Below are 12,591 nucleotides of genomic sequence, written 5' to 3' on the forward strand. Positions count from 1 at the left end.
CTCAAAAATGAAAATAATGTCATTTATTACTCACCCTCATGCCGTTCCACACCCGTAAGGCCTTCATTCATCTATGGAACACAAATTAAGATTTTTTTTTTATTAAATCCGATGGCTCAGTGAGGCCTCCATTCAAAGCAATGACATTTCCTCTCTCAAGATCCATAAAGGTACTAAAAACATATTTAAAACAGTTCATGCGAGTTCAGTAGTTCTACCTTAATATTATAAAGCGATCTTTTGGGTGAACTAACCCTTTAATGTTGAGCCTGGAGTCCATGTCCACATTGTAAAAAAAATATTTATTTATTTTACTTTTATTTCTTTTATAGCTTTTTACTATGGTAAATTTACATATGGAAATATTGTTTATGGAGGTGTGGCTTGTGTATATAGGCAGGAAGAGCAGAGCACTTACAAAATACTCATTCATACAATAAACTGCCAATAATGTAACCATAAATACATTAAAAATGGCTCAGCTGACAAAACATCTTTCCAAAAAACTTTCAGTAGACAAACTCCATAGAACAGTTTTGAAAGTTGTGAGTTTTGAAAGTTATTTTGATCTATGACCTTTATACACTGCAGGACATTGTAAAGACTCGTTTTCACCCACGTCAAATTCAATATGGGATCTACCCTGATCTACCCAAGGCCTATAGCCAACCACCTATCATATAAAACCCACACAAAATGCACAGCTGCAAACATAGAGAAAACAGATCTGTCTTTCAAAAACATGAGGAAAACAAGCCTAAGATATTGACTTAATGTCATACAGTAATATTTAGTTGGACTCAGACTTTACTCAGACGTGATTGGTTAAAGACTCAGACTCGAATAAGGTGGACTCGAACCCAACACATATCAAATTTGTAATTGCAAGTATCTTTATCTTAGATATTTCTCCCAAAATTCTTTAAAAAACAAAAAAACAGAGGTGTCCATTTTTGACACAGAGATAATATGAAAATGTGGCTAGCTTAGAAGAACTGAATGAAAAAATGTTTGAGTTCATGTTCATCTGATTTGTAATTGTAGATTTAGGTGTTTTATCCAATCTGAGCACAGTTTGAGACATTGTTGAGGTCATTGATGAGACGTGAGATTATTTCAGTCTTTTTTTCAAGCCGGAGACACAGGCAAAAGTCTCCATTTGTTCTCAAGTTAATCTTTTTTCTCTATCTGTGATATTAATGTGATGAATGTAATTTTGGAATTTTCATGGGTCAATGGGGTGTAGAATCGGGCCGCTTTTAGTCAACGCTGTTAACGTGAATGATGTTAAAAGAGTCTCGTTCTTCCTGTGCGTACCATCTGTCACTGTTTCTGCACTTTTCCCTCATTCTCCTAGTCCTGGCTGAGACATTCCTTCCTGTTCTCTTCGCTATCTTGTTTACAGTCACCTGCGCTTGTGAATAATGCAGTGTGTCCGTTGCATGCATCGCTTTGAAAGCTTATTTGCCAAGAGCGTCCTCAAATCTTTTGTGGACCACATGGTCCATTTAGTTTGTGCCTTTTAAAAACAAACTGTAAAAAGCCTTTAGACTCCACTGTTGGACCCTCTGGCATCCTCCCTGGCCACTTTCTATTTTTAATCTCAGTCTGGCTGGAGGCGGAGAGCCGAAGCCCTGAGGTGTTCAGCCACGAGCTTCTGATGTCAGCTTTGCTGTTGCAGGCTGAACCCGTTCAGCAGTAATTGCAGCAGTTTTAGGTTGAGCTTTTGATGTTAAGTGTTTGCTGAGGGATCTGTGTGTGTTATTACAGTTCTGTCTTCAGATGATATGATTTTTGAAGTTTTGAAGTTTAGTCATTATCTTAGTGTGTGTAATCAATTTAACACATTAGACAGAACAGTACACACAAGTGTTTGTATTTTATTTTTTGTGTTTGTAAGTATTTGACTATTAAACTCTTTAATGCAAGCATTTAAATGTCTATCTATCTATCTATCTATCTATCTATCTATCTATCTATCTATCTGTCTGTCTGTCTGTCTGTCTGTCTATTGGTCTGTCTATCGGTCTGTCGGTTGGTTGGTCATCTATCTAAATATATAATTGTGAGCATAAAGCAAAATCATTGAAATATTTTTTTTTCCTCCCATCTCATATTTTTTCCTTCACCATATCCTTTTAGGGGCTCCGTAGAATGCATTATTTCCTTTCTGAATTCGATATTCGGCTTCAGGCACAACCCTACTTGCAACCGCATAGAAACACCCTAACAACCACCCCAAGTACCCTAGCAACACCCTAGCAACCACCCTCTAGCAACTGCATGGCAAACGATTCTTTCACCTTCGAACTTTGATCTTTAAAAATTGATTCAAACAATTCTGTCTAAACTATTTCACACTTCAAGCTTTTACAGTTTACTTCAAACTTTCAGACTAGGCTTTCTCAAGCCAACGTCAAAGTTTGTTCACAAACTTTACTAATCTAGTTATTTTTTAATATTAATTAATTATGTAATTTGACTTTATGTAATATGAATATTATTATTTATTCAATATAAATATTGATGCATCATGAATGTATTTTATATGAATATTAAATTATTAATTCAATCCAAATATGGAGTATTATTTAATTAAATTTTTTAATGTGATTTTTTATTTATTAAATACAAATATTTATTTTATGTATTTAATAAAAATTAATATTTATTGATACATATTCCATAAATACATTTTTTTTTTATCTCACAGCTTGAACAAAACTTAAATTTTATCTTGATTCTTTTAATAAGCTAACCAATTCCACTGTATTTATTCTATTTGTAAACTTACTATACAGTAATTGCTGACATGATTTATTGTATGTCCTGATAAGCTGGCTGGGATTTATCTGTTAAAAAAAAAAAAATGTGCAGAACACATTGATTCACTCAATTTCTTGAAAACTCCCAAATCTTCAGGGCACCAAGAAATTGTGAGGTGGTTAACATTACTACCTTTACAAGTGGTTTTGATGATAACAGATGTTCAAAGGATACGTTCAGGATTCCTTGTGCCTTTCTGCAAACCAGGCCTCTGCAGTACCGTTCATTATAAAAACTGGCAGCGTATGAATTGGCAGTGTGAAATCTAATGCAACGTATTCATATCCTGCATTTATCAAGTGACCACAGGGTCCTGAAAGTAAAGAGATTGTGTGCTGAATAGCAAAATGATCTATAATAGCCTGCAACATGAAATAGTAGGAGAATGCACTGACAAATTGAACTTGAACTGGAAATTTTGATGAATGACACATTTCACTGCGTGACTAGGGATTGTTGCTGTAAGCTTTCTAACTATTATTCCTTTAAGCTGAAAAATGTCTAGAATAAGGGCCGTGACGCATCAAGCTGACCTTGAGCATCTGTCAGGCTAGTTTCTGCAGTGCGTTCCACATGACGGCTCTAGTCGGGCTCACGCCGGCAGAAGTTCGCCCGATTCAACAATCGGTGTCAGTGAGAGAGATCACTCTGATTGGCTGTTCAGTTTAGCGAGCGAGTGGGTGCACGAGAATAAAAGCGAAAGTGATGAAAGCGAGCAAAGAAGTCAAGACGGCACTGTTATAATTTTACATTATCTTACCTGAGCATTCTAATGCGCAAATATGTTTATAATAACATGAGCTGCCTGGAATGAAGAAACAACATGATTGATATTCAAAATGGTAATCAATCGCTGCTTTGTTTACAGTTTGTATATCTGCAGTCCTAGGGCCAGATTTACTAAAGGGGGCAAGGTAGCGTGAGAGCGCAATTCCACAAATGCGTTAAATAATCGTTAAATAATGGCACAAATACCAGTAAATTGACGAGCGCAAACATTAGTAAATTCATTTAAATACTCTCCTTCCATAAATTTTGCGTCTGAAAGGGAAACTGCCGCAAAAACAACTCAGTCCATGCCTTTTCTACTCTAATTTTGCACTGCGTGTCTTTAGTAAATCCCAACAGTAGTTTTTTAATGCCAAGAGAGGGTGTGTGCTGGCGCAACAGGTATCAATATAGACTATTGATACCTGTTAATATAGACAGATATTTCCCTACACGCAGGCACAGAACACATGTCCTAGTTGACAGTCAGCTGTAGTCTTTACAGTAAACAAGTGCAGGTTTTTGGCCGAGACTCAGCCGCCTTTGAGGCGACAACACAGTCAGGTTTTGTCGGCACTAATTCTTTGGCATTTACTTGGCGTCACAGCCTTAAAAGAAAAACATAGGCAATAAAAAGTTTAAGAATTAAAGTTATATCGTTTTAATGTTATAAAACTCAATATGTGCCCTGTCACCGTCAGATTTATGCATTTAAAATAGTGAATTTTAATGTTAATCATATATTTTTTTAATAAATCTAATAGGTTCACACTCTTCAGGCAGTGGAAGAAAAAGGAAATGTCCCCATCAGCAAAAATGACTCTGTACCGGTATTCAAACACTTTGAAGGGTTTGACATGATAAAATCTAGGCTATGGCAGGCAAGAAATAACATAAAGAATATGTGTAGAATCCATAATTTCACACTGTGTTTTTCTCTGCATCCCAAGGGAATAATAATGAGTTTTGCACAAGGACATAATTTACTCCATCCCTGTGCAAAATAAAAGCAATTAGGCTAGTATTTAGAATTGAAATCTGTTTTAGAATCTTGCTTTGGTTCCTTTATTTGTAAATGGGAAGGATGTCATGAATTGTAACTAGTAGTAATGTTGAATCAATTCCTTGTATTCCATGAAACAGCCAAATGACTATTAGACATCCATGTTCAGGAATCCTATAACCGAGGGCCTCTTAACGTGTGATGTTATTCCTCAGTGCATGGCTGCCATGTCTCCTGGTTAATGGGCTGGAAGTTTCGTGGGATTTACCGCACAGTCATTAAACCCTGAGATCATCTAAATGGCCGTCTCTTGAGATGGACTGCTCTACAGGCATCAGATAAACCCCAATTAGTTCCCCTAGCTAAGATAAATGGCCATATTTGCATGCCACCTCATTAATATTCCTTAACATTTTTGCCCTATATTTTGCTTACACTTTTCCCTGTTTTTATTAATTTATTAGATCCTCATCACTGCGTCTTAAAGCTGCACTCACTGATGTTTTGATTACGTTATTCTGGCCATTATGGTTGAAGTACACCGATCAGGCATAACATTATGACCACCTTCCTAATATTGTGTTGGTCCCAATTTTGCTGCCAAAACAGCCGTGACCCATCGAGGCATGGACCCCTGAAGGTGTGCTGTGGTATCTGGCACCAAGATGTTAGCAGCAGATTTTTTAAGTCCTGTAAGTTGCGAGATGGGGCCTCCATAGATTGGACTTACAGGTGCTGGTCATATAATTAGAATATCGTGAAAAAGTTCATTTTTTTATTGTAAATTATTTTAAAAAATGAAACTTTCATATATTCTAGATTCCCTACATGTAAAGTAAAGCATTTCAAAAGTTTTTTTTTTTTAATTTGTTGATTAGAGCGTACAGCTAATGAAAGTCCAAAATCCAGTATCTCAAAATATTAGAATATTTACATTTGAGTTTGATTAAATGACCATCTCTACAGTATAAATTCCGGGTATCTTTTGTTCTTTGAAACCACACTAATGGGGAAGACTGCTGACTTGGCAATGGTCCAGGAGACAATCATTGACACCCTCCACAAAGAGAGTAAGTCACAGAAGGTCATTACTGAATGGGGTGGCTGTTTACAGAGTGATGTATCAAAGCATATTAAATGCAAAGTTGACTGGAAGGAAGAAATTGGGTAGGCAAAGGTGCACAAGCAACAGGGATGACCGCAAGCTTGAGAATACTGTCAAGTAAAGCCGATTCAAACACTTGGGAGAGCTTCACAATGAGTAGAATGAAGCCGGAGTCAGCGCATCAAGAGTCACCACACTCAGACATCTTCAGGAAAAGGACTACCAAGCCACTTCTGAACCAGAGACAACGTCAGAAGCATCTTACCTGGGCTAAGGAGAAAAAGAACTGGATAGTGAACAGTGGTCGAAAGTCCTCTTTTCAGATAAAAGTAAATTTTGCATTTCATGTTGAAATCATGGTCCCAGAGTCTGAAGGAAGACTGGAGAGGCACAGAATCCAAGCTGCTTGAAGTCTAGTGTGAAGTTTCTGAAGTCAGTAATGATTTGGGGGGGGCCGTGATGTCTGCTGGTGTTGGTCCATTGTGTTTTATCAAGTGCAAAGTCAATGCAGCCATCTTCCAGGAGATTTTGGAGCACTTTATGCTTCCATCTGCTGACAAGCTTTATGGAGATGCTGATTTCCTTTTCCAGCAGGACTTTAGCATCTGCCCACAGTGCAAAAACCACTTCCAAGTGGTTTGCTGACCATGATATTACTGTGCTTTATTGGCCAGCCAATATGCCTGACCTGAATCTATGGGATATTTTCAAGAGAAAGATGAGAAACAGTCGATCCAACAATATACAGATGATCTGAAGGCTCAATAGTGCCTCAGCAGTGCCACAGGCTGATCACTTCCATGCCACACTTCACTGATGCTGTAATTTGTGCTAGGAGCAAGTCATTTGCTGTAATATGTCCTGCCGATCAAGTATTGAGTGCACAAAAGAACATACTTTAAAGAACTTGAACTTTTCTGTTTTGCAAATCCATTTTTTGATTGATCTTAGGAAATATTCTAATATTTTGAAAACTTTCATGAGCTGTACGCTCTAATCATCAAAATTTAAAAAAAAAACTTTTGAAATGTTTTACTTTACATGTAGGGAATCTAGAATATATGAAAGTTTCATTTTTAAAAATAATTTATAATAAAAAAATGAACTTTTTGATGATATTCTAATTATATGACCAGCACCTGTATTTGTTCAGCACATCCCACAGATGCTCGATTAAATTGAGATCTGGGGAATTTGGAGGCCAGTCAACACCTCAAACTTGTTGTTGTGCTCCTCAAACCATTCCTGAACCATTTTTGCTTTGTTGCAGGGCGCATTATCCTGCTGAAAGGGAATACCGTTTCCATGAAAGGGTGTACATGGTCTGCAACAATGCTTGGTACGTGTCAAAGCAACATCCACATGGATGACAGGACACAAGGTTTCCCAGCAGAACATTGCCAAAAGCATCACACTGCCTCTGCTGGCTTGCCTTCTTCCCATAGTGCATCCTGGTGCCATGTGTTCACCAGGTAAGAGACACACACGCACCTGGCCATCCACGTGATGTAAAAGAAAACGTGATTCATCAGACCAGGCCACCTTCTTCCATTGCTCCATGGTCCAGTTCTGATGCTCACATGCCCACTGTTGGCACTTTCGGCGATGGACACGGGTCAGCATGGGCACCCTGACTGTTCTGCGGCTATGTAGCCCCATACACAACAAACTGCGATGCACTGTGTATTCTGACACCTTTCTATCAGAACCAGCATTAACTTCTTAAGCAATTTGAGCTACAGTAGCTCGTCTGTCGTATCGGACCACACGGGCCAGCCTTCGCTCCCCACGTGCATCAATGAGCCTTGGCCGCCCATGACCCTGTCGCCGGTTCACCACTGTTGCTTCCTTGGACCACTTTTGATAGATACTGACCACTGCAGACCAGGAACACCCCACAAGAGCTGCAGTTTTGGAGATGCTCTGATCCAGTCGTCTAGCCATCACAATTTGGCCCTTGTCAAACTCGCTCAAATCCTTACGCTTGCCTATTTTTCCTGCTTCTAACACATCAACTTTGAGGACAAAATGTTCACTTGCTGCCTAATATATCCCACCCATTAACAGGTGCCGTGATGAAGAGATAATCAGTGTTATTCACTTCACCTGTCAGTGCTCACAAAAGTTTTCATGACATCTTTTGTAGACCAATGTGCAATGGTTCATTTATTCCAGTAGGGACATTGTCGATTAATGTGTTTGAGAAATTACAGTGACAGAGTTATACAATGTGAAACAATACAATTTTAGATTGTTATGGCTAGTTAGCAACCAATCATGCCTAAACAATACTTATTTTATTAAATATTCATATGCTTTCTATAATCACAGATGATTTTACGTGCTTTATCTAGTTTCAGAGTGAAGTCTTCACTGTACAGACAAAAACAGTTGAAGCATTAATTCTTAAGAGTATTTAAACTGTTGTTTTTTTGTCCGATTATATTATGTCGAACCGTTTGTACAATTAAGACAGTATTGACCTTTATTTTATGGTCAAAGTCTTTTATCTTGTTTTGTGTTCCACACAGAAAATGGAAGTCATACAGGTTTGAAACGACATGAGGGTGAGTAAATGATGACGGAATTATCATTTTTGGGTGAACTATACCTTTAAATGAATTTAATTGTATGACAGAAAAGTTTGTGTGGTAGGCCTATTTCAGAAATCCTGAGTGGAGTAATGTGGCATTTATTTATTTAACTAACAGGTGGACAAATTGTAATGTTCTTGTCTGATCATTGTTATTAATGTCACGCATCTGCAAACTGTAAGATTTGACTCAACATTTGAGAGTTTATGGATATGAAAGTGTACCATGTAGAAAGAGTGTGTAACTAGCATGGTAATTCAGGATTTAGATCAAAACCCCCAAACTTTCAGAGTTCCTCAAGTTTATTATGATATCCAGGCACACAGAGGCATAATTGGTAAGAAAAATAACCAATTGGGAATGAACACAGGGTGAATGCCCAGAATTACTGAGAAAACCGCTGACAAGATTGTAATTGGGGGCTAGAAATACATTAAGCGCAATAAGGCACCAGTGACAGTGATGAGATGGGACGGTATCTGCTCTCTGATGGTAGAGACCTCTGCTGGTGAACTGGTGACGGGACTCCTGTGGATGTGACAGTATTTCACAGCTCACTGACGCGTCTATAATTAAATGCCCTGTTAAGCAGCACTCCAGCGCAACACTCGCCATAACAGTCAAACAGTGAATAGAGTCCACTTAATGAATAAACTTTTTAATGAGCTCTCGGGCTTCTCATATAGCCATTGGCTGATAAACGATGTGCTTCGTGTTCTTGGTTCATGTCTTAACTGTGCTGCTCTTAATTTAAGCTGCCCGCAGTTTGTTCAGTGATTAATTGAAATGCACTGCAAATGTATGTGTGTGTAAAATTACATCTATTTATAGAGTCTGATAGTGTCATACACACACAAAATGCTTCTCTTTTGCATTTTTTTCTAATTTAATACAACATTTTTCATTAGAAACCTAAAATTTGAGAATTGCCCATCAAGTGCACACAGTCCCTTATTCCTTTATGATCTGAAACTTTTTTTTGCATCGAAACTCTCATCCCTTCTTGATCACTTCACCTGAAGCCTGCTTGCTTTAGCCTGTTGATTTCAACATCATTGAAATTTAGTGTTTCACATGTCATTTTGTCTGCTTTCCACTTGGGGTTAACCTTGCTTTTTGCAGAGTTAAACTTGAGTTGGGATTCCAGAGTTATACGCTTTAAAACAATGCAATGTTTTTAGAATATTTAAGAAGAATTTTTAAACCATTTTTTGTCCATGCAATTAAAACTGCTTTAGACCCGGTTGAGTTGTATTTTATGAACAGCATCTTTCAAAATATCTCTATGACTTTTCAAAAGAAAGTCATAGAGGTTTAGAATGTCATGAGGACATGGCAGTAAATGATGACAGAATTTCATTCTTGGAGTGAAATATGTCTTTAAATGAATTGAATTACAGACAGAATAATTTGTGTATTATTTCAAAAAACAACCTTAGTGGATTAAAGCTTGCTCCATCCATCCAACCATCTGTCCGTCCGTCTGTCCATCCATCTTTCTGTCTGTCAAGCCATTCAACCAACCAACCATCTATCCATCTAACTGTCCATCCATCCATCTGTCAAGCCATCCATCCGTCATCCCATCTGTCCATCCAACCGTCCATCCAATCATTCATCTGTCCATCCAATGTCTGTCCATCCATCCAACCATCTGTCCGTCCATCCATCTGTCCATCCAACCATCCATCCATCTGTCCATCCATCCATCTGTCCGTCCATCCAATATCCGTCCATCCAACCATCTGTCCGTCCATCCATCCATCCATCCATCCATCCATCCATCCAACCATCCGTCCATCATCATCCATCTGTCCGTCTGTTCGTCCATCTGTCCATCCGTCGTCCATCCAACCATCCATCCGTCTGTCCATCCAAGCATCCGTCCATCTGTCCAGCTATCGTCTGTCCATACATCTGTCCATCCAACCAACCATCCGTCCGTCCGTCCATCTGTCCAGCTATCGTCCGTCCGTCCGTCCATCCAACCATCCATCCATCCATCCATCTGTCCATCCATCTGTCCATCCATCCATCTGTCCATCCATCCATCTGTCCATCCAACCATCCATCCATCCGTCCATCTGGCCATCCAACCATCCGTCCGTCCGTCCGTCCATCTGTCCAGCTATCGTCCATCTATCCGTCCATCCATCCAACCACCCATCCATCTGTCCATCCAACATCCATCCATCCATCCAACCATCCGTCCGTCCATCCAACCAACCATCCGTCCATCCATCCGTCTGTCTCTCTGTCCATCCAACGTCCATCCATCCATCCATCCATCCATCCATCCATCCATCCAACCATCTGTCCGTCCATCCATCATACCATCCGTCCATCCATCATACCATCCGTCCATCCAACCATCCATCTGTCCATCCATCCTTCCATCCATCCATCTGTCCATCCAACCATCTGTCTGTTCATCCATCCGTCCGTCCGTCCATCCATCCATCCATCCATCCATCCGCAAATTGTAGCATTAACCTAGCGATGTGAAAGTGTACAGTGTAAAATCTTACATCTTGACCACTAAGGATTAATTGCTAACCCAGCATAAAGTACTGTATAAACAATGACCACCAATGACAGTGACCACCAACACTTATATTTTGCTGTATTTGAACTGATATTACCTCTCAATATTTAGCTTGTTGTCATATGAACTCGGGGGAACAACAGAGCAGATGTTTGAGCCTCCAAACACCAAACGCACCCTCTAATGTACCCATAACGCTGCATAAGTACTCAGTGTGATTTTTAGCTCCTGCAGGAACTAGTACAAGTATCATTCAGGGTACACATGTCCTCTGAGAAGAGCGCAGTTAGCAGGAGAGATTAAACAACGTATTGAGACAACTTGGACGGGGTATTCTCATTACTCTTTATCCTGTCATTTGTCATCCTGCTAGAGTTACTGCAGATTGGCTGTCTGCCTTGAGCTCCTTCCTTTCCTTTCCCTGTTGTCTTCTCCATGGCTCATTTGAATGATTAGAGGACAGAAGGATAAACCGTATGTTGCTATCTGTGTCCTGGCCCATTTAAAAGCACACACTGTTGTATTTCCCTCAGATCAGTTATAGCAGACCTAGACAAAATCTGCAGACATTTTTTTTTTTTTTTTTTGCATTTCGTGTACTTTTCTGTGTTTTCTGAAGTTATTCCAAAACTTTAAAACTTTAACAGACCAAAACTGAAGACATTATTCACTGAAAATCATCCTCTTTGAAGCTCAATAACACCCTATTGATGATATTAGTTAAAAACAACAACAACAACAACAAAAAACAACAACAAAATGTTCAGAAAATTTAAATCTGAAATGCAATCAGAGCAGGTTGTTACAATAGCTTAATTCATATTGTGAATCTACAGCCCGAAGTCCTCTTTCATGATCATGTTTGACTTTGGAAATAGGAAAGTGATATAAAGCTGAGTTATCTTGTCTCATCTTTTACTGTCTGCTCTGGGAAAATGGTTTCTCTGAAGTGTTGTTACACCCAATGCCTCCCATCAAAAATGTGTTGACGCTGAACAATTTGCTATTCACCAAATGAAGTAATGTGTGACCTCGTAAATACAGTGAGAGAAAAGGGAGGGTTCTTTACCGTCCGAAGAAGAAACCGGGTGATGTGGGAGTTTCACAACACTCAGACAAAAGTGTCACTGTGCAGACTTGGGCTTAATATAATGTTTCTTACTTTACAGCTATTTCCTTACAACTATTTCCATACAGATAAAGTATTTCAACTGGTATTTTATTCCTTAAAAATATTCTAAATATTTTGCAAATAGCAATAGACTGATTATATATATAGAAGCACTGTAATGGCGTAATGCAAGACTATAGAGTTATATAGCTCAGTTATATATACAATTGCACTGTGTTCATTGTGAAGATTTATGGTCCACAAAGATTAATCTTCAGTGTCTACCCTCACATTTCCCAAGATGTTTCTTAATGCGTTGAACAATGTGCCTGTGAGAACAATGTTCCTGAAGACCATAAATATAGCCATTTTTCTTCTTTCTCTGTGCGAAGCTGAAGCGCTGGGGCTCTGCTGACTTAAATTCAATGAAGGGAGGAAAAACAGGCCTGTGGTCGGTGGGTGCCATTTGTAAAAAAATTCCCTCGATTTGAATGAATTCACATGAAATAAATGTTAGCGGTCATGACAGGTCATTAATATAGTGCTGTGTTGTGATTTAATGAGGGAGCGTTGAAATGCCACGGGAGATGGCGGTGCTACGAGAGAATTTTTATTTCTGGTTAAACGCTGTGTGCTTCC

Source organism: Ctenopharyngodon idella, chromosome 1 (assembly GCF_019924925.1).
Source record: "Ctenopharyngodon idella isolate HZGC_01 chromosome 1, HZGC01, whole genome shotgun sequence".
Lineage (NCBI taxonomy): Eukaryota > Metazoa > Chordata > Actinopteri > Cypriniformes > Xenocyprididae > Ctenopharyngodon > Ctenopharyngodon idella.